The following is a 23709-nucleotide window of genomic DNA, read 5'->3' as shown; positions in this document are numbered from 1 at the left end:
GCTCGTGCGCCGGCTATAACACGACGTTCAAACTCACGTAAATCTTGATAACCTGCCACTGTAGCAGCAGTAGCCGACCTACGAGGGTAAGTCAATTATTATCCGCAATTTAGTTATATTTTTGTTTATTTTGGTAGTACTGTCGTTTTACGTTGAAGACGCATGATTTGTTTATTTGTTGTTAAATCTTTTCAATTTTCAAGCTGCTAGGTTAGTTATCGCTGCCGTGCTGTTAATCATGGCTGCTCCGCTGTCTATTTGCACCAAAGAAGAGCAACATTCAGTGATCCGTTTTTTGTAGTCGGAAGGCGTATCAGGGGCCGAAATTTCTCGAAGACTTTCGGTGCAATACGGGAACAGTGTTTTGCCACGACGGAGCGTCTAAGAATGGATTGAAAGATTCCAAAATGATCGCACAAGTGTTACGCACGATGAAGGAGCCGGACGACCGTTTACCGCCACAAATGAAGAAACCATTGAGCGTTCACGTGAAATTATTCTCTTAGACAGACGATTAACTATTGACGAAGTGGCACATCGCATGCAAATTAATCATGGTTCTGCCTACGAAATCATCCACAACAGTCGTGTGTTTCATAAAGTTTGTGCAAGATGGGTCCCAAACGAACTCACACAGTTGCAAAAACAAACGCACTTGGATTTCCATGATTCGAGTGACACTATCATCGCCATCTCCACCTGTTACTGTCAATACAATATGTATGGCAGATGTTGATGATGGATGTATCGGATTAGATGGTAGATCGATGACTGTATACTGAATAACTACATGAGCTGTCGTGAAGGGTAACCTAACATGGATGCATAATCACACCATTTGAGGACGAGAGGGTCAAATCAGTAGTGAGTTCCTAGCACTAGGAAGGCGAGTAGAAGTAGATCGGGTACTGGCTGCTAGGTACTGCCTCCTCTACAACATCGGTGATGGTATTCTATAGATCTAAACTATTTCCTGTCTTCTTAATGCATGAGTCGTTAATTTTAAGCATTTACGTTTCCTAATTACTTTTGAGTATTTAAGTATTTGATGCTATAATATCGTTTAGCTTTGTTAAAATAATAAGAAATCAGATAAGACTCATATTAAGTATATGTAAAATTTAATATTGTCAAAGCACTACGTATCTTAGTAAACTGGTGACAGGTCATTTGTAAATGGTAGCAAATAAAATAAAAATAACAGTAAGTACGAAATAACTCTCCAGTTAGTACAAGACCTAAAATATCTTAGGAGCTATGTAACTGAGACGTATCTTCTTCCTGTGAGATACAGCATTTTCTCAGTAATTTGTAATTTGCTGAGAGACTAGGGTGGTAGACGTTACTTTGCTTTCCGGATTTCGGTGGCCGCTTGTACATATGGGTACTGCAGTTGGACTAGCGTCGATGATGGAATTTCTGAATGACGACCAAATGTGATCTCTGGTTCTTCACTGATGAAAATTTAAAGTACCTACATATGGATCAGGTGCTTCTAATTCCTACAGCAGCAACGCCTCGCTGAGTAAGACAGTGCAACATTGTTATTTCGCACTGTACAGATTTTTTATGTTTTCTGTACAGACCTAAAATAACGTGTCAATGAAGGCTGTAAAAATGTGAGTAACTAAACATCGTATTTTTTCCACAACGCAGCAAATATAGCAACCGAAATATTTATACGCAGGATAAACGTAATGACGGCTCGCCAAACATCAGCGTAATTTTTTTCGAGCCTCACCATCACAATATACTACTGAAAGTTGTGTGCAAGGACAAAAGGCCCCACATTTTAGCTCTACGCTGTTGTGTCTGTGGGCTTCAGTGTGACTACTAAGGTATTGTGACGGTATGAGGTTGTAGGAGATCCGACCTCTTGTGACATCTTGTATTGGTGGCACAGAACTATTCTTTCACGTCAGCTTTTCATATAACTTAGTTGACAAACGATTTGCTGTTATGTGAAAATATCACTCGAAAGCTGAGCTGCAGGAACGTGTATGCTCATTGGAAAATGTACTGATTCCACTACAAATGAATGCGAACAGTGCTCACGTTTGAAAGTTGCGAAAATACTGCCTTTCGTAACGCCCATCCTTCACTCCATCTCTTTGCCTGAAAACTGTTAATTTCTACTCGGGTCTCTCGCTGATTACTTCCTTTGCCCCTGAGAGCAGCGAGTTAAATGTGTACAGCTGCACAGGTTGTCCCGTTATGCTGAACAGTTTCTTCAGTCTCGTTCTCGAAGCTTCCGTGGCGTCGCCTGAAGCCGTACACGTGGTTATGGTGGTAATACACAAACTCTTAGTGCGCGAAACAAATTACTCAACCTAATGCTCCGAAAGTTAAAGGAGGAACATTTATTGGCGGACCTGAATCTGTTTTCTCCGCTGATTCACTATTAATGCGTCCAAATAATGGTAGCCAAACACGTTTTTACTCGCAAGACAGGATTAAACTTGTCACCGCTCACAAAGTAATGCATACATTGTAGCTTTCTAACTGCATTCAGAAGAGTGGCTGGGTCCGGGAACTGGACTGAAAAAATGAAAGAAAGGAATAAAATGGCATCTTGTTAGCAAACACGTGCACGCTCACAAAATGTAACACTCGTCTAGAAAACCAGAAACTGAATACACAGAATTCCACTCCCACACATGGGACACACTCTTAACTTTTGAATCCTTGTACGATTTCCGTACTGCAGAAGCAACTTTATTGATCAGTACAGTTCACTAACTATCGACTTCAGAACTGTCTTCTGCTGCCCTGACTCTTCCCACTAAATGTTAGTAGTTTTCTTCTTCCAGTAGTCTCGGTTTCTCTAGCATAAAGATGTTAATTGCTTCCCATCCATTTGACGATCAATGTACAGGGTATTACAAAACGATAGTGACAAACATCGAGAGGTTCTAGATGGTCTTTTGAGGAATAAATTGACTATGGGAAGTCTTGTCGGAAAACATCAAGTTATGGGCGCCGGATGTCACGATCTCGTGTGAATGAAATGTTCCATGGCCTTGGTGGATGATGGTTCCGGACACTGGTTTCCATCTGCAGTTTATTTTTCTCCTGTATACTAAAAAAAACTGGAAATTTAAGAGGGCTCCAGGTCAAAAATAACTGCGGATGGAAGCCTGTATCCGAGACCGTTATCCAGCGAGGCAACAGAACACCGCATTGATAGGAGACAAAACCTGTTTATGCAGCAGCCAGCTCCATCTCCTCCACTGGCTATCGGGGCATTCAGTTGCATTGACAAAGTAGCAAACAACAATACCAGACGTTCCGCCTACGGTACGTCGGCGCACAGTCACGTTCGCTGCCGAAAGGGTGGTTTAGCTGCACGTGCCGGCACTTATGGCATCGAGCCCTGTAGTGTCTTTGGATGACATTTCGAGAGCCGGCCGGAGTAGCCGTGCGGTTCTAGGCGCTACAGTCTGGAACCGAGCGAACGCTAATGTCGCAGGTTCGAAACCTGCCTAGGGCATGGATTTGTGTGATGTCCTTAGGTTAGTTAGCTTTAATTAGCTGTATAATTCTTAAGACAAAGGTGGCCATCCCCTTATGGTTCTCCTCGGGGACTAATGATTATTTTCTTAAAAAGATTGCTTTGAGAACAAAATTATTATTGGGGCAATTCTTGAACAAATTAATTACAGTTAAGATACATTACATTATCAGATGTGCGCAATGCTGCTTCATTAACTTATTTAAAAAATATACCTCGTTCCGAACCTTGACCAGAGACCCACGTCGACGCCCGCCGACTCCTCACACACAACTCCGACTATCTCGCACGCGCTACTAGCACAGACTAACTACATGCTCTCGCGACTCGCTACGTACAACAACTGCCTCGCAACTGCCCTGAACTCTCGCGCGGTCAAGCGCAGACTAGCAACGATAAATAACTCTCTGGTCAGAGATTCTGTCATGCCTCGCCATCGCTGCTACTGAATACATACGTGTTTCAACTTGTCATTGCACATTATTTTAATATGTGTAAAACACTGAAGTCTTTTATTCTCCATGATGCTCGTTATGGACTGTGTACTCACATTTTTTCCATGTATTTTACATATTTTGATTTTGTCTTCACAGGTGAGCTACTGTCATTTCCTCATAAAATCTAATACCATTAACCTTCTTTTTCATAAGTGGCTATATTCCTTCACGTAAGTAACTATATTCTCAATAATACTATGTTGTTGTTGTTGTGGTCTTCAGTCTTGAGACTGGTTTGATGCAGCTCTCCATGCTACTCTATCCTGTGCAAGCTTCTTCATCTCCCAGTAACTACTGCAACCCACATCCTTCTGAATCTGCTTAGTGTATTCATTTCTTCATCTCCCTCTACGATTTTTACCCTCCACCCTGCCCTCCAATACTAAACTGGTGATCCCTTGATGCCTCAGAACATGTCCTACCAACCGATCCCTTCTTCTAGTCAAGTTGTGCCACAAACTTCTCTTCTCCCCAATCCTATTCAATACTTCCTCATTAGTTATGTGATCTACCCATCTAATCTTCAGCATTCTTCTGTAGCACCACATTTCGAAAGCTTCAATTCTCTTCTTGTCCAAACTATTTATCGTCCATGTTTCACTTCCATACATGGCTACACTCCATACAAATATTTTCAGAAAGGACTTCCTGACACTTAAATCTATACTCGACGTTAACAAATTTCTCTTCTTCAGAAACGATTTCCTTGCCATTGCCAGTCTACATTTTATATCCTCTCTACTTCGACCATCATCAGTTATTTTGCTCCCCAAATAGCAAAACTCCTTTACTACTTTAAGTGTCTCATTTTCTAATCTAATTCCCTCAGCATCACCCGACTTAATTCGACTATGGAACATCATTATTCTGGTGTGTTGACTACTAATACTGTTCCAGATCAATCACTGTAGGGACTTCTCCGTTTGTTACCCGTCACTACTTTGATCTTAATATCGTTGTCAGCAGTTGTCGTCAATGGATGCAGCAGATACATGAAATGTATTCGCAGTTACGAATACGAACAACCATCAGCGTATGAAGGAATTGCCACAGTGCAAATCTGTAGCGGACCGGGACTCGAACCTGAATTTCCCGCCTGATGCGAACGGTCGCCTTAACCGATATGACTATCCGTGCACGATTCACGGCCAGAGCCAAACATCCAAATTTCGTTGTTCGCGCGTCACAATCGGTACTCGTACACACATTATGTAATTTACGTAAAGGCGAGGACATTTTAATTGAAAGCCACTACCTGGTAACGGCGGGATAAATGCGACACTGCAGAGGCTGTGCTGCTAAGGAGAACGATGCAGTGATCCTTCGGGCGTGTATCCATATCCGAAGGAACTGTGCATCGTTTTAGTTAACAACACTGACACTGAAATATCGGATACAATAAAACCTAAATATTTAAAATTTTCACATTTTGTAATTTTTCATCCTCGAGAATTAAATCCGTCCCTTCTTTACTAACACTCATGTACTCTGTCTTTCCAAAATTAAGTTTTGGATCCCAATTTGCGTATTGTTTCTGTAGTTTATCAAACGTGAATTCCATATCTTGTCTGCTGCTTGTGAACAGTACTTGGTCATCGACAAGATGTAGTGAAAGCGTTAGTTGGGCTGGGTTGGGTTGATTTGGGGGAAGAGACAAAACAGTGAGGTCATCGCTCTCATCGGATGAGGGAAGGATTGGGAAGGAAGTCGGCTGTGCCCTGTCAATGGAACCATCCCAGCATTTGCCTGAAGCGATTTAGGGAAATCACGGAAAACCTAAATCAGGATGGCCGGACGCGAGATTGAACCGTCGTCCTCCCGAAAGCGAGTCCAGAGTGCTAGTCACTGCGCCACCTTGCTGAAAGCGTTAGTTCTGTCCAAGTAATGTATACATTTCTGAACACCCTTTGTATCTAGACTCCAACGCTTGGTCTATTATATATGTTAAAATGTAGTGGGAATAGATTGCAACATTGCTTAGGGCCTTTGGAGGTTTTAAAACTTTCTGTTATTCTGTTTCACGTATTTACTTTTGCTTCTGTATCTTTGTACACATGCATAGCAACGCTTATCCCATACTTTTAGTATGGGATACTACAGTATGCTTTTTCCAAAACCACGAAATTCACGCCGGCCGAAGTGGCCGTGCGGTTAAAGGCGCTGCAGTCTGGAACCGCAAGACCGCTACGGTCGCAGGTTCGAATCCTGCCTCGGGCATGGATGTTTGTGATGTCCTTAGGTTAGTTAGGTTTAACTAGTTCTAAGTTCTAGGGGACTAATGACCTCAGCAGTTGAGTCCCATAGTGCTCAAAGCCATTTTTTTTGAACGAAATTCACGCATACTTCACTGTTATTAGCTCTGTTCTTTATCCTGATACTTTAATCCAAAATTGATCTACCAGCCCCAAAGCCACTTATTTTCTCTGAGAAATTAATCATGTACTTCAGAAATGTTAAACATCTTGCTGAATAACCATCTATGCCACAGAGGCAACGCCGCTAGACTCTTGACATCAGTCAGCTGATTCCTCAATCAGCTCCAGGGGAATCAAGCAGACATTTTCGTTGGTGATATCCTGCTGCCACAAATGACAATCCTGAGCGAAGTGTTACTTCTGGCCTGGACTCAGAAGTTTATTTCCAACTGGTGCTAGAAGACACACGCCGCAACAGAAACCCATTAGCTCTTAAGGAGGTGTAGTGTGTTTTAAGCACAAACGGCTTTACGAGGATTACGGAAAGACCAGACCATCAGCTCCACGCTCCATGAAGTCGTCTTCCACCGGAGTACTTGAAACCAACTCTGGTGTCCCAAACTGCCAGTAAAATAACCGAATGGTGAGGCTACATTATCAGTATGCTTCATTAGCTGCCGTTTGCAGACCTCAAGTTCAGGGAGTGTTCATAATGCCGTACAGGTAAATTCATCAGTACTTCCACGTTTAAGAATATGACTTAGTTACAATTGTACGAGGGCGTGCTGAAAAGTAATTCTTCCCAATTCTTATGTGAAACCTCTTAAAGCTTTTTTAAAAAACTTTATTAACGTTCTAGATCGTCTATGTGTTTAACTTTCACCATAGTCAACTTGGCAACGAGCACTTTTTCCCACAAAGAGAGACCGGTTTGTTGATATCGTCACTGTAAAATGTTAGACTTTTTTGACAGAGCCACAACTTCACCTCTGCTTGAAGCTCCTCGTCGCTATCAAAGCGAAGACCTCGGAGGAATTTTCTAAATTTTGAAAGCAGATGGAAATCCGATAGGACCAGGTCGGGATATTGGCAATGATCGATGACAGTGAACTGAAGGTATCGGATTGTTGCAGATGTCGCAGCGCCGGTTTTTGCTCTGAAATTTCCGTTCTGAAGTTGAAGATGCTCCATGTTTGCACAGACAATTTGTATTCGGGCTGTTTCTCATGCCTAAACATATGCCAAGAGAAATGGTATAGGCATACGTATTCAAATACAGAGATATGTAAACAGGCAGAATACGGCACTGCGGTCGACATCGCCCACATAAGACAACAAGTACCTGGCGCAGTTGCTAGATCGATTGCTGCTGCTACAATTGCATGTAATCAAGATTTAAATGAGTTTGAACGTGGTGTTACAAACGGCGCACGAGCGATGGGACATAGCATCTCCGAGGTAGCGACGGAGATTTTCCCGTACGATCATTTCACTAGTGTAACGTGAATATGAGACACCGGCTAAAACCTCAAATGTCCGACTTCCCTGCTGCCGGAAAAAGATCCTGCAAGAACGGGACCAACCCTTCAACCCTTCCGCACGTTGCTGCAGATTTCAATGCTGATCCATCAACAAGTGTCAGCGGGCGAACCATTCAACGAAACATAATCGATACGGGCTTTCAGACCTGAAGTCCCACTCGTGTACCCTTGACGACTGCACGACACGAAGTTTTACGCCTCACCTGGGACCGTTAACATTGACGTTGGACTGTTGATGACTGGAAACTTGTTGCTGGTCGAACGAGTCTCGTTTCAAATTGTACTGAGCGGATGGATGTCTACGGCTATGGTGAGAACCTCATGAATCCAAGTACCCCGTATGTCAGCAGGGGGACTATTCAAGCTGGTGGAGGCTGTGTAATGGTGTGGGGCGTGTGCAGCTGAAACGTCTAGATACGACTCTGACAGATGAGAGATACGTAAGTATCCTGTCTGTTCACCTGCTTCCATTCAATTCCACTGTGCCTTCCGACGGTCTTGGGCAATTCCAGCAGGACAATGCGACACCTCACGCGTCCAGAATTGCTACAGAGTGGCCCCAGAAACTTTCTTCTGAGTTTAAACACTTCCGCTGGCCACCACACGCCCCATCAACTTTATGGATCATATCTGGGATGCCTTGTAGCGTGCTGTTCAGAAGAGATCTCCACCCTCTCGTAGTCCTACGGATTTATGGACAGCCCTGCAGGATTCGTGGTTTCGATTGCCTCCAGCACTACTTCAGACATTATTCGAGTTCACACTACATCGTGTTGTGGCACTTCTGCGTGCTCGCGGGAGTCCTATGCGATATTAGGCAGGTGTACCAGTTTCTTTGGCTCTTCAGTGTAGTTACGTTACGCACCGCCATGTGACATGCCTCAATTCAGAGCCCTCTAGTTGCAGAAGATTGCAACTTACGTCAGAGAACCAGGAAAGTCGACAGAATAATATACATCTCACGTAATACCTCAACAGAAACTGAGAACTGAATAAAAAGTTCGGAGTCATTACTTTTCAGAATGCACTCAGTGGAAGATCTATGTAATATCTGTGTACTACAATCAAAAGTTATATATATATATATATATATATATATATATATATATATATATATATATATATATATATTTGTCGTTAGTCTTTTGACCTATTTGATGCGGCTCTCCACGAATTCCTACTGATTCAGCCTTCCCGTGTCGGAGTAGCAATCCCAACCTACGTCGTCAATCGTTTTCTGGGTGTACTCCAGTCTCTGTCTTCCTCTACAGTTCTTACCCTCTAGGGCTCCCTCCGGTACCATGAAAAGTAGTCCCTGATGCCTTAACAGCTATCGTGTCATCCTGTCCCTTCTACATCTCAGTGTTCTATATGCACCCTTTCCTCGCCGGTTCAGCTGAGAACCTCGTCAGTTCTTACACCACCACTCCATCTGATTTTCAACATTCTTCGATTTCAAATGCTTCGATTTTCTTCTGTTCCGATTTCATACGGTCTAAGGTTCTTTACTCACACCACATGTTCTAGGTTGTAACAACATTGGAATATTTATATTTTCCGCGTAACGGCATAATTCCACACACTTTCAGATGCTAAGTACATTCCCGAACAATTACATCACAGTGGCGCATTTTACTAACAATACCACGTTTAGGAAATTGTTCGACTCTGTAGGTCAGGGCACAGCGTTTCTGGCTGCTATGTGGAGGACCCGGGTTTGATTGTTGGTACTCCAAGTTATTCTTCCTTGATGGGTGGACGGGAATGGTGTGCACTCAGTCTCGAGATGCCAAGTGAGGTGCTACTGGAGTGAAAAGTAGCGTCTTCCAGGCCAAGAGAGCCGAGAACGGCCGGTATGGCTCCGTGCTTGCCTCACACTCGCCAGTACCTCAGGTGACGCATTTGGCAAGGGATAACACGCCTGTCGATCGGCCTGTTCATCCCATTAGGTCCACCACGCGAAGATTTGCTTTTTACTACTACTATAAATTGAATTTGATTGGTTTTTCTCGCATATTTTACATCAGCTATTCTTTCCTTTGCAAAAAATGATACAAAATATTTTTAAGATGGCGTAGTAGAAAATATTTGAGTCACAGGTGAAACCGAGCGAGGTGACGCATGGGTAGCACACTGGACTCGCATTCGGGAGGACGACGGTTCAAACCCGTCTCCGACCATCCTGATTTAGGTTTTCCGTGATTTCCCTAAATCGCTCCAGGCAAATGCTGGGATGGTTCCTTTGAAAGGACACAGCCGAGTTCCTTCCCCATCCTTCCTTAATCCGACGGGGCCGATGACCTCGCTGTTTGGTCCCCTCCCCCAAATCAACGAACCAACCAAACCAATCACAGACGAAATGTAAACGTGTTACACTGAGATTTTTCGTCTGGTGTGTGGTACAAAACCACTGTTGAACCGTCCGCCCCGATAGGTGAATGGTCAGCCAGCACGGTAGCTCAGCGTGTTCGGTCAGGGAGCTGATTGGCCTCTGTAATAAAAAATACTGAGTGGATGGAACAACAAACGAACTTGAAAGGAACAGATGTCGTGACGTCCGCAACGACCAAACATGACGATCATCAACGAACAAAAAGCAAAAAAACGTCAGCATGACGGACTGCCGTCCTAAGAGGCTCGGGTTCCATTCCCGACTCGGTCGGGGATGTTTTCAACTCAGCGACTGGGTGTTGTGCTGTCTCCATCATCATTTCATCGGATCCGGCGCGCAGGTCGCCCAGTGTGGCGTCGAATGTAATAAGATCTGCACCAAGCGGCCGGACCTGCCCCGTAAGGGGCCTCCCGGCCAATGACCCAAACGCTGATTTCCATTTTCTATTGTTGAACCGTTTTAACAGGACTTAGAGAACATAAAATAAAAATAAGATTCATTTGTACGTCGTGTTTACTAACATCTGGTTACTGGTCGTAAACACTGGAAGTGCCTCACGACGAGATATCTGAACCGGAACTAAGATTCCTGACCGTTTTACGAGAAGTATTTTGTAGCCTACTAAGTGTGATAATAAAGTATAGGGAAAAGATATACTTACATGTTGTGAGAAACATAGACTTAATCTCTTTATTGGTATAGACCGAATTTGTAAATTCATGAGTGACTGAATCAAATGTATTAGCAGTATCAAACGTAGTAGCAGTATTGGAGTGAAAACGCTCCTGTCGCTAAGGCGAATGGAGTGCTTCGTTTTATCATATGACTGTAATATCTTCGTACCTTGTAATGGGCATCGATGCGAAATACGAACGAAGGATGGACGAGACACACGATACCAACGCAAGGGGTGTTATGCACGTCGAAGGTGCCCAACGCATGAGACACGTCTCCATTGCTGAGTAGGCACTGGGCTTTAGAATTGTCACCATGTTAAAAATATTCCATGAATACTCCAATCTGGGGAAAATTACTTTCACCAGAGCCAAGAGCCGTGGCTGTCGACATGTTAATGACATGAGTCACGGGCAACTTTCGCGGACTGTAACAGAGAGTAGACAGGCCGCAGGCATAGAAAATTATTCACCATTTCGTTGTGATACAAGAACTGGTGAACAGGCACAACAACAGAATCACCACTCCTTGCTATGCGGTACAAATTATAGGACCCTATACATGTATCACTTATCACTGCACGTCACAGTGTGCAGAAATTAGCATTCCGTATTAAACACCACCACTAGACACTTGAATAATTTAGAAGTCAGCTGTACATACGAGTAGTATCGGAAATGTCGACGACAGGATACGAGTACTTCAAAAACAGGGGCTATTCTTTCCGCATGCTAACAAGGCATGGATTATATGGAGGAGAAATTATCATGAAGGGGACCAGATATTGACGTGAGATAAAATGAGGACTCTGATTGGTCTACTACGGTATGTTACTAGCCAACAACATGGAAACATACGCTCCCGTAGTGAGCAGTCTTTTGTGCATTACAGCACTTGGTAGGCAGGCTTTACTTCGACTAGACAGTGCACCACACTGTCGCTGCAGAAAAGAGAACAGCCAAACACAATACGCATGTAGGAGCCTGATGGACCATCTGGTCACGTGACCTCTGTACTGTATGGTTCATCTCGAACACCACTGAGCAACATTTGTGTGCTGTGTACCCAGCTCCAGTCAATCACGATTAGTTACGAGTGCCAGTTTCGTTACCTCGTGAAGTTCATTAACGATACGTCGCTGATGTCAAAAGGGTGATAGTGGATGCCTCACGGTATTAATTAGATTTTTCTAATTTAGCTACTCATGCACGTAGATGTAGGTGTGTAACTGAAGCCTTCGATAGCACTTTGCCAACCCACTGTTATCCTGTCACCGTTTTACATTACCTTGGACTACAGTACAAATGCCTGTCACCACAAAGTACGTTCCAATAAATAACAGAGACAGAGGAAATGTATTCGCAGTTGTGAATATTAACTACTGTCTATTATATTTCTGAAAACTTGTGTTGGTCCGCTACTCGAACGTGGATCTCCCTCAATACAAGAGTGGTAGCCTTAACCGCTTCGGCTATCCGTGCACGAATCACGGCCAGACCTATAATTCCATACGTCGTCGTCCATGTATGAGAATCTGCACTCGTACGTTTCGCAGATTTCCGTCCAGGAAGGCAATATTTATTGAGAATCGGGGGCTTGCTATTGGCGAATAAATATGAAACAGCGATCAGTGAATGGTGATTAAGATGTAGGATGCAGTGTTCCTTCATAGATGCATGCAAGTGCAAACGAACATCGTATCGAACATCTTAGTAACACAGGCACTGCTGTTTCGTAAATAATATAGACCAAAAAAATATATTTTCACTGCTCTCTTCTCTTTCGACGCCTCATTCCAAAAAACCTTGAGTCACAGTAGGAAGCCGACAACTGGTACCACTGGAGTCACTGATGGATACAAAGGCCCATTAATGAATGTTGCCGCGGGGTAAAACAACACAGTGGTAGATGTGTGGGACGAGCGCGTGGACCTGGACCACAGAGGGCCGGCGGCAGCTGGAGTCGCCAACATGGGGCGAATTAGCGGCGGGACGTGCCCGCTGCCGCCCCCGCCCCGAGTCCATAAATCAGAGCGCAGCCGCCGGAGGCGCGGGGTGGACCAGCATCGACACATTCCGGCGTAATTGCGAGCCGCACCACTGTATGGAAATGCGCCGCGTGAACGCCGCCCGCGGGCGCTTCGCACTCTGTAAATAAACACGTCTCCTCCTGCGTGCACGCACTCGCACGCACAAACACACGGGCGAGCCGGCGCGATCGCTGTCTGGCCGGCTAATTATAAGCCCGGCACCCGCCGCCCGGCCCTTTCAGCCCTTGTAATTACTGCGCCAGCCTCCCCCTCTCGCCCTGTTCACCCTCTTCGCTCCACCTTCCGAGAACAGTGACGTAGCTATCCTGCATCACACCCCTGTTCCGAGCCAGAAGGGCGCTCACCAATACAGAAGTTACTCATAACTCAATGACATTCAGTGTGTTTGTCCTATGTATGCTTCTGTGCATGCATATGACAACTCACTGTGGTTTCCAGTGTACCCTATGTCTCTGAGTATTGTAATCTTACAACAGTCTTACGGAAGACACGCTGCAAACACAGAGTAACGAAAGCCCGCAGCAATGCTGTGTATATTCTTTAATTCCAAGAAAGTCTTGTGACGCAGAGAAAACTACGAGGGTTGTTGAATAAGTAATGCAACACTTAATTTCTCGGACAATTTCAGTTGAAAAAATGCGGATTTATTGTAGGACACGTGGAATATTTCCACTTCAGGTCCTAGCGGTTCATGAAGTTCCGACAGATGACGGAGCTATACATAGCCTTCAAAATGACGTCTGTAACGGAGATCCGTTCCAAGCAGCGAGATGTCACTGGGCTCCTTTTGGCGAAAAAACAGATCATCGCATATATTCATAGGCTCTCGCAAAATGTCTGAGGAGACCTTGCACCGGACAAAGGCACGTTGAGTCGTTGGGCCAGCGTCTGTCATCATAGCAACTAGGTCGCGCACAGCTGTGACTCTGGCAGTGCTGAAACATACGGACATTACCATTCGAGGTGATCAACGTATCACCATCAAACACTTCGCTGCTTAGCTGGACGTCCCTGTTGGTAATCCTGACACGTTCGTCCACCAGCTGGGGTATTCAAAAGTAAGACCATAACGAAGGAATGGCACCGCACCATCTATCTCCGAAGACAATGTTCAAAACACCCTCAGCCGCTAAGGTCATGGCAACGGTCTTCTGGGACTATGAAGAGGTTTTTCTGTTCAATGTCCTTCGTCACGGTCAACGATCAACTCCGAAATGTATTGTGCTACCCTTAGGAAATTGAAGAGACGACTTCAGCGTGTTTGTCGCTACATAAATGCAACCAACTTATCCTTCTGCATGACAACGCAAGGTTCCACACAAGTCTTCGCATCCGAGAGGAGGGACTGTTTGTACTCATCCACCCCACAGCCCGGACGTCGCACCGAAGGACTTCCATCTGTTTGGCCCAATGAAGAATGCACTCTGCGGGAAGCAGTACCTGGATGGTGGGGAGGTCACTGATGCAGCAAGATGTTGGCTCCTACGTCGCCCAGCACAGTGGTGTGAAGCGGGCATAGAGGTCCTCCCACTAAAGTAGCATAAGGCCGTTGCACTGAACGGAGATTATGTTGAAAAACAGGGCTTTGTAGCCAAAGGAATGGCGATAGTATGGTGTATTGGATTTCTGAATAAAGCCAACCCGCTTTCACAAAAGAAAAAAAAATACGTTGCATTAGTTAGTTATTGAACGCATTTCACTTGCAAGCAACATAACAACAATTTCTGGGGACGTCATTCTCATACAAACTAATCGTTTCTGAGAAGCAGGCTGGGTGGTGTAATGATAAAGACACCACAGTACTCAATATAATGGCCTACACAGAAAGTGAAAGGTGAATAATTAATCCAATCTAAACTACAAATGCGAAAGTTCGTGTACGAGCATGTTTGTTACAATTCCATGTTAAAACGGCTGCAGGGATTTGGAAGAAATATGGAATGGAATTAGCTTGTATTCTGAATTAACACACAGGCTGCTTTTAAAACTGAGTAATACAAGATATTTAATGATTTGAAAAACATAACGCGAAATTTGGGACAATAATTACTGTCAGAAAAAGCCGTTTGCTTTTTTACTTTCGAGCTGTATCGTAATTGTGACAATACTTTTATTGTTTAACATGTCCTATACAACGCTATTCAATGTAACCAATATAGTGCTTATAGAATCCTCTAAGTGTTTAATCCTTATTTCCACAAAAGCCCGTTGCATTTTAGCTCCTGAGCTGCAAGCGTATCTTATAGCTTCTAGGATGGTCGAAGACTCTCAACGACGACGTCATTTAAATGGTGTACGGCAGAGACTCGTCGTGCCTCTACACGGGGAATGTCTCAGGCTTTAGGGATTTTCTCTGCCTCGTGATGACTGGGTGTTGTGTGATGTCCTTAGGTTAGTTAGGTTTAAGTAGTTCTAAGTTCTAGGGGACTGATGACCATAAATATTAAGTCCCATAGTGCTCAGAGCCATTTGAACCATTTTTTTGTCTCAGGCTTTAGTGAGGGTGAATTTGATTACGATATGCATGCGTGTCTGCTGGGAACAGGCATGTACATGAGGGCGGATGACGCTTTGCACGAACAAATGCTATACTATTTGCGCGGCAGCGAACCAGGAATAGCTTATTTTCTATCTTCGTCGACTTAATATGTCTGTTACTACTTAACGCTGAAGCGGCTGGACAGATTTGGACGAAGTCTGGAATGGAGGTAGCATACATCCTGAATCAACATGTAGGCTACATTTATTTCCCCTGGGATGGTAAACGTGACTTCGGTTCCCGTGGGATAGATAACGTGACTCAAAAGTAAACTATGAAAGTTAACTATGTATTATTTTTAGTGTACAGTTTAGTTTTTTTCTCTTTTGACAAATGAAATAAGTATGTACATAAATCTAGAACAGCAGAGATACTGTAATTCTGTAGGATAAAATCTTCACTAAACTGATGCATAACCTGGAAGCTCGAAAATTGTGCAGTGGCGCCATGTTACGCAAGTTGCATGTCGTGCTGAGAAGGCCACCATCATCACCGGCCACGGAATCAGAGACAGAACTAATACCACGAATTCCGATCATCCCAACAAAGTTGCCTTTCCAGTTCAAATGCTTGCACTTCTCTACGAAAGTGGCCGCCTCAATCACTATAAATAAGAGTCAAGGACAAATGTCAAAAGTTTCAGGTTTTCATCTGGGCACACCGTGTTTTTCGCACACACAGCTCTCCGTCGGCTGGACACGTGTGTCGAGGACCTAAATCTCTGCATATACGAAGAGAATAAGAAGCCTCGGAACGTTATTGGCAGAGACATATTACAGTAGGTCTCTGGCTCTCCATACACACCAGGACAATTACGATCTTTTCCTTACTAGGCTAGTCGCAAAAAGTCATGATATTGTAACCAGTCTTCACTGGTTTGGCGCCGGATCACAGTGTGCAAATTCCGCAATATTTCCTCGGAGCAACTGTCCGACATCTTCAGGTGGTTCAAACTTGCTGGTGGCCACGTACGAGTGACCGTATCCGCAAGTCGATGCCTCATTTCCAGAACACGCGCGCGAAGAATGCACATGCGGGGAAATCGCACGTGTGCAATGATTTGCAGATAGATAATGCTATACTCAATCTCCCTCTGCCGAAAATCGCAGAGAGGCTCTCCTGCGCGTGCGCTGTACACTGCGTTTACCAGCAGTGCGGCCAGACGTCACTCACCAAAGGCCGTACTAGGCCAATGTTATGACAGGTAGCAGCAGCAGCAGCAGCAGCAGCACTCCGTCTCCAGGTCACAAGTGGCCCATCGGAACCATCCGACCGCCGTGTCATCCTCAGATAAAGATGCGGATAGGAGGGGCGTGTGGTCAGCACACCGCTCTCCCGGTCGTTACAATGGTTTTCTTTGACCGGAGCCGCTACTGGTCCGTCGAGTAGCTCCTCAATTGACATCACGAGGCTGAGTGCACCCCGAAAAATGGCAACAGCGCATGGCGGCCCGGATGGTCACCCATCCAAGTGCCGGCCACGCCCGACAGCGCTTAACTTCGGTGATCTGACGGGAACCAGTATATCAACTGTAGCAAGAGCGTTGCCTTATGACGGATCTGTTATCGAAAAATCTTGATTTTCGCGTCATGATTTAACAGCAGCCAGTGCTGGGTTCCAGGTTGTGCTCATTTGAAATCCCACATTCCCGTTGATGAGAGTATCGGTTGGTTCAAATGGCTCTGAGCACTATGGACTTAACTTCTGACGTCATCACTCCCCTAGAACTTAGAACTACTTAAACCTAAGGACATCACACACACCCATGCCCGAGGCAGGATTCGAACCTGCGACCGTAGCGGCAGCGCGGTTCCAGACTGTAGCGCCTAGAACCGCTCGGCCACCCCGGCCGGCTGAGATTATCGGCTGTATAGATATGTACTGCTTCGTTAATGACGCAATCACAGAAACATGATGCCGGGATAAGACTTCCGTCTTTTCATATATCATGCGATGTCCTGTTTCCGCAGTTGCCGACATTTCCGGTTAACGAAGGCGTGTATGACGCTGATGTTCATCGCAGCGTTCTTGTATTGTGCGACATGCCTGTCCTGTATATGCTACCCCACATTGGCAAGGAATCTTGTATACATCACTTTTCCTCAGGCCAAGATCATCCCTAAATGGTTCCAATGGCTCTAAGCACTATGGGACTTAACATCTGAGGTAATCAGTCGCCTAGATTTAGAACTACTTAAACCTAACCAACCTAAGGACATCGCACACATATATGCCCGAGGCAGGATTCGAACCTGTGACTGTAGCAGCAGCGCGGTTCCGGACTGAAGCGCCTAGAACCTCTCGGCCACAGCGGCCTGCGATCATCCTTAATTCTTGACGACGTGGCACCAAAAACGGCAAAAGGGCCAAAATGGTAGGTCTCTTCGTATCTTCATTCTGCTCCATAGACTGAATTCGCCTGGGCCTAAATGCATTACGTATCTGCCTCTCAGAATAACCGCTTTGTCGGAACACTGTCTTCAAATGCTTTATTTCACTCTACAGGCTTTCAGGATCAGATACCACATGTGCTCTATGAACTAACGTACATAATCCACTACCGGATTGTCCAGTATGATGATTTTTTTAACAAGAGGTGGAGCCCCTCCACGCTCACACTGGCATGATGGCCAACTCAAAAGGTCTACTGCTATCTCTGGATAAGAGTTAGTTTTCACTAAAGTGAGGTGTAGCAGGATGTAGGTACTGCGATGTTTGCGTACGTCTGGTTAAGGTTAACTATTAATTCGCGCTCTTCTGCAGATAGATTGGGTCGAAAGTGGAACGAAGTGTAGAGGTTTGAAGGGCAGAGGAAAAAAAGTGCCAAGGCAAGAGCCAAGGAAAGAAAAAACCTCTGCGATAGTTAGGCCGGGTGGTAAGAGCAGTAGCGGATGTCCTGCTGCCTGTGACAGGTCATGCAAGGGTAGGCTTTGTTAGTAGTGGGTATCATGCATGTCGATACCTTTGACGTTGTGCGGTGGTGTTACTCGGTTGCTGCCGCTGGGTGCCGGTGTCGATCACTCGGTCAGCGTCAGAAAACCTGTAACAGCTAGGTTCATCATCGTTTTGTTTCCGATAGGTCATATATCAGATGCACACGAGAAGAAGACAAACAACTGCAACCATGCCAACTAAATGATACCGGCTGGCCTCCAACAGAGGGCGGAAACCTACAAACAGCACCAACGCGAGCTGCAGCACGGCTCAACATTATTTCTTTTTTAAGGTTGAGTAATAAGTACACTGTTTTTGTTTTAGTGATTTGGTGCAAATATTCCACATTTAAGGTTGGGTAATAAGTAGTCTCTATTTTTTTTTTTTTTTTTTTTTTTGTGGAACATGCAATTACAGTAAATACAATCCACTGCAAGCCATACAATTTATAATAGTAGTACCTTACCCCTTCTCTGAGCGCCACATCTCACTTATTATACAAGCAAGCCGAGTCAGATTTTCATAGTAGGCAATGGAAGGCTGCGGTGCACAGAATGGAAACCAAACATTGTCATTTTGTCCTGATGTCAGTTGACAGTCTGTGTAGTGATACACCAGAAAGTATTGTGTGTACAGTCTACAGTGTGCGTAGCGTGCGACTAGGAGTAAGAAATGAATGAATAGTGCAGCACTACCGTTTTGCATTATTAAATAACGTCTTTGCATGACAGTATCGTACACTAGGGATGAAATGAATGAGATAGCACTGTTTTAAACAAACTGGCTTTGTATTCTGAAGGTTAGAGATTCAAGACTTTATCCGCCCATTCTTATTTAGGATTTCCGTGGTTTCGCTAAATTACATCAGGAACCAGGATGGTTCCCCCTTTAAGGGGGATTCCTTTCCATCGTTGTCAATCTAGACATTTAAGTATATAAGTGCCTGAATATAAGAGTTATTGTTCTTGTTAAAAAATGTTCAAATGTGTGTGAAATCTTATGGGACTTAACTGTTAAGGTCATCAGTCCCTAAGCTTGCACACTACTTAACCTAAACTATACTGAGGACAAACACACACACCCACGCCCGAGGGAGGACTCGAACCTCCGCCGGGACCAGCCGCACAGTCTATGACTGCAACGCCCTAGACCGCCTGGCTAATCACGCGCGGCTATTGTTCTTGTTGTCCTTAAAATGTAATACCACGACCTGTCCAGTATCCTGGTAAAAGTGATCTACGCATTAGTAAAACTCCTCCTCCTATTACTACTGCTACTTCAAAAATGTTCAAATGTGTGTGAAATCTTTGGGACTTAAGTGCTAAGGTCATAAGTCCCTAAGCTTACACACTACCTGACCTAAATTATCCTAAGGACAAACACACACACCCATGCCCGAGGGAGGACTCGAACCTCCACCGGGACCAGCCGCGCAGTCCATGACAGCAGCGCCTGAGACCGCTCGGCTAATCCCGCGCGGCTACTGCTACTAGACAGCTGTTTGCAGATGCGAGGCACGATATTTATTTGAGGTTCACAGTTAGCAAGCAGCCGACTGGAATTGCTACGTTTGAGACGTAGTCACAAGAATTTAGGTTCATTTTTGTGCAACTATTCAGCATTTTTGTTGCTGTTTAATTTACTTTAATTTGGTTAACAATTTTAAGAAATTCTGAATTATTTTCCACAGAGTTTATGACATAACAGCATATTTAGTAATGTCAAGAACACGAAAAGGCATATAATTTGACTTTGCGCTGTGTCATAATTGTCTAAGGCTATACTTAGTTCTGCATGCTAATAGCAGTAACGACCGGTTACTGTTATTTTACAGGGTCGGCTAATAAATAATTACAGAAATAAGAAAAGTTTTTTTGGCTCTTTACTCAATTCATTGCGTAAAGGAACCTAATGTTTCACTTTCAGGTTTTCAGCCTTTTGACTGTACATCCCTTCCCCGATGAAGGTTACCGTAAGTAGTGGCGAAATAATGGATAATTTTAATCAATAACGTCGACACACATGCACAAGAAGTTAGTGAAGAGCTGAGCATGATAATTCAATATAATGCTTAAAGGCAAGTGACACAGTGGTTTCTTCGTAAAAGACGTGGCTCATGTCCTTCCCCTTCATTGTTCAATACGAGCTACTGATCCGTCGCAGAAACCTCGTTCTCGACGTGACGTTAAACCCAAATCGATTTCCGCTCTTCTTCTTCTGTTATTGTTTTACATGCTGAATACACAGACTGGTTACCAGTAACAGCTGTAGCCAGTCTCACTGGTGTATGCTAGTGCTTCGACATTTGAGCTGAAGGTATCGCGTTCGACCTATGGCAGTGGAAGAAATTTGATCACTAGCATATGGCTGCAAAGCAGATGATAAGGTAAAACGGCACGATGGTGTACATGGAAGGCATTGCATTGCCTTGCTTAAGGATATGGTGTCCTCCGCCCTGTACTACATTACTAGCCATTAACATTACAGTATCAGGAAGGATAGAAAGATACCAAATTTTGCTTATTGTGTGTAGTAAAAAGAATAAACGGGTAAATTTCTTGGTCATCTGAGTCTATACGTCAGCGGCCTCGCCGCACTGCTAACACCGATTCCCGTCAGATGGACGAAGTTAAGCGCTGTTGGGCTTGGCTACCACTTCGATGAGTGGCCGTATGGGTTTATCGAGCGCTGTTGGCAATCGGAGTGCACCCAGTCCTTGGAAGCAAATTGACGAGCTACTTGACTGGGACGTAGCGGCTGCGGTCTTGTAAACTGAAACGGCAGGGAAACCGGCGTGCTGACCTTATGCCCCTTCATCTTGACAACCAGTGACACCTATGAACTGATGGCCTATTCTGACGAAGATCTGGGCCTATTTAGAGCCCGAAGTTTAGTAGAGAGAGCTGCCATCTCTGGAAGTAACAACCCCTCTAGCCCAGGAGGACATTGAGTGGAACTGAGTTTGGATGCTCAGTCTAGGGTACTTCATTCCATGTTGCTACAACTCTGTCCCATAGGTTATCAGAGTGGCTGATGAGTGGTGGCGTGTGAGGCTCTCAACAACGCATGACAATACGTTTTCTGTGGGTAACAGATGTGGAGAACGTGACAACCAGGGCAACAGCCCAGCACCCTCTTTATCGAAATAGGTCAGGACGGTACGGGCAACAAATGGCCTTTGGCTATCTTGCTGAAAGATAACGTCACACAGACCTCGATAACAGAGCACCGCTGACAGCCTAAATACGTCAGAAACGTAACAGCAGCTGTCAAATTTATAGTATATGCTAACCATAGGTGTTTATGTTGTATACTCATTGGCATGACACCGGTTGCTGGGCCTATATGGCCGTGACGAACGTGATCTGATCAGCCAATGTTCGTTCTCCACACATGCTGTAGTCATGACGTATGCAGAACCAGGACACGTCTGAAAGAACGATCCGTTGCCATTTCTGTGTCTAGTGTTGTAGTTGTGTGCGCTGCCGTCATCGTGTCTCTGTCCGTTGCCGCGTAAAGTGAAGTCACCATATTGAGAGTCCGTGGTGCTCCAGTTGGACAACGAGATTTTCAAAAAAATGGCTCTGAGCACTATGGGACTTAACTTCTGAGGTCATCAGTCCCCTAGAACTTAGAACTACTTAAACCTAACTAACCCTAGGACATCACACACATCCACGCCCGAGGCAGGAATCGAACCTGCGACCGTAGCGGTCGCGCGGTTTCAGACTGTAGCGCATAGAACCGCTCGGCCACTCCGGCCGGCCGAGATTTTCACAGTGGTGGTATTGAACCACGGCATGTGTATCAATATCTGTCATTTCGTTAGAAATTAGTGTGATTGTGCCGGCCAGTAAATTGTTTTCGAACTCACTTGTGTTAATCGATTTCCCCATTTGCGGTCCGGGTCTTCGTTTCTGCTCCGCTAATATATTAGGTTGGTGCATAAGTTCGTAGTATCTTTCTCTAAGTGTAATATGCACAACAGATTTATTTAAGAGATACTTCAGTCGTCAGTAACATGTTCTTGTTCATTGTTTACAAGTTTGCCAACGCTGGGGTAACTTTTCCATTCCGCGACTGTAGGAAACACCTGGTATTGAGGCGAAGAACTCCTAGAGTAATGTTCGGAGGTCATTTTCATCTGGTAAGGAAGTTCGACAGAAAGTGGAAAAGGTGAAAATCTGAGATCAGGTGAATAAGGACGCGAGGTGACTTTCCAAGCCACATTCTTTATAGTTTTTTTGTCAGTGTACCAGAATGCGGGCGGGTGTTATCGTGGAGTAACATCACTTCACGCAGTGTGGCTGGTCGTTGTTCTTGGATTGCTCCTGTAGGACTCACAGTCGTTGGTAAACGTCAGCAGTGATAGTTAGACCTCGAGGAAACAATTCGTCGTACACCATATCGTCGCTATTCCAACAGATGCATAACATTATCTTTTGTTGATGCGCGCTGGTCTTTTTACGGGGGGTTCCTGTTTGTTTGGGCCCAAACATTCCTTATTTTCCTTTATGTTAGCATAAAGCCACCATTTCTCGTCACAAGTAACGATACGAGATAGGAATGGTCGATGTTGTTCACGGGCCAACTGTTGTCGAGTAATGAGAAATGCATCTGCTGATTTTTGTGCTTTTGGCTTAGAGAATGCGTTACTCATGCACCCGACTCCTGAACCTTCCCCATAGCATGAAAATGTCGCACGATGGTGGAGTGATCACATTTCATCGCATATGACACTTCTCGAGTACGGTGGCGTGGATTATAGTGGTTTAATGGGTTTCAACGATCTTCCTCACACCTCGGAATTCTTCCTGAACGTGAAGAGTCACGAACTTCAGACGATCCGCCTTAGAACGAGAAAACAATTTTCTTTCTGTGATCGATCCAGTGGCGTTACCTCCATACACGGCGGAAATGTTTCTGGCTGCCTCTGCTGCTGTCACCCCTCTATTGAACTCAGACAAGAGAATATATCCGAAATATTCCTCCACTTGGCTCTCCATTTACTGCGTCCAAAGCTCCAATCACTATCTCCAAATGACAATACGTAAACCCTAATAGCAACATTTAACAACAAATAAGCAATGACAATCGATAAATAAACCCGTAGCAACCGGAATACCAACATGCAAAACAGAAGCACTGCGAACTTATGCACCAACCTAACACTTTGTTTACAGTGTCACATGCCCGCAGACACACCAGGCGGCATTCAATCGCGCTGAGACTGTTGTCATAATGTTTCAACTCATCGGTGTATCTAGGCAGCGACCTGTAGAAGTCAAAATAACACAATACAGTCTATTGTATAACATTTCACATCTCTCCTGGTATCTGATAGTCACAGTCTGGCTTCCACTGCAAGTTGGCGC

Source organism: Schistocerca nitens, chromosome 1, assembly GCF_023898315.1.
Source record: "Schistocerca nitens isolate TAMUIC-IGC-003100 chromosome 1, iqSchNite1.1, whole genome shotgun sequence".
NCBI classification, from domain to species: Eukaryota; Metazoa; Arthropoda; class Insecta; order Orthoptera; family Acrididae; genus Schistocerca; species Schistocerca nitens.
Note: the sequence above shows the minus strand (reverse complement) of the source record.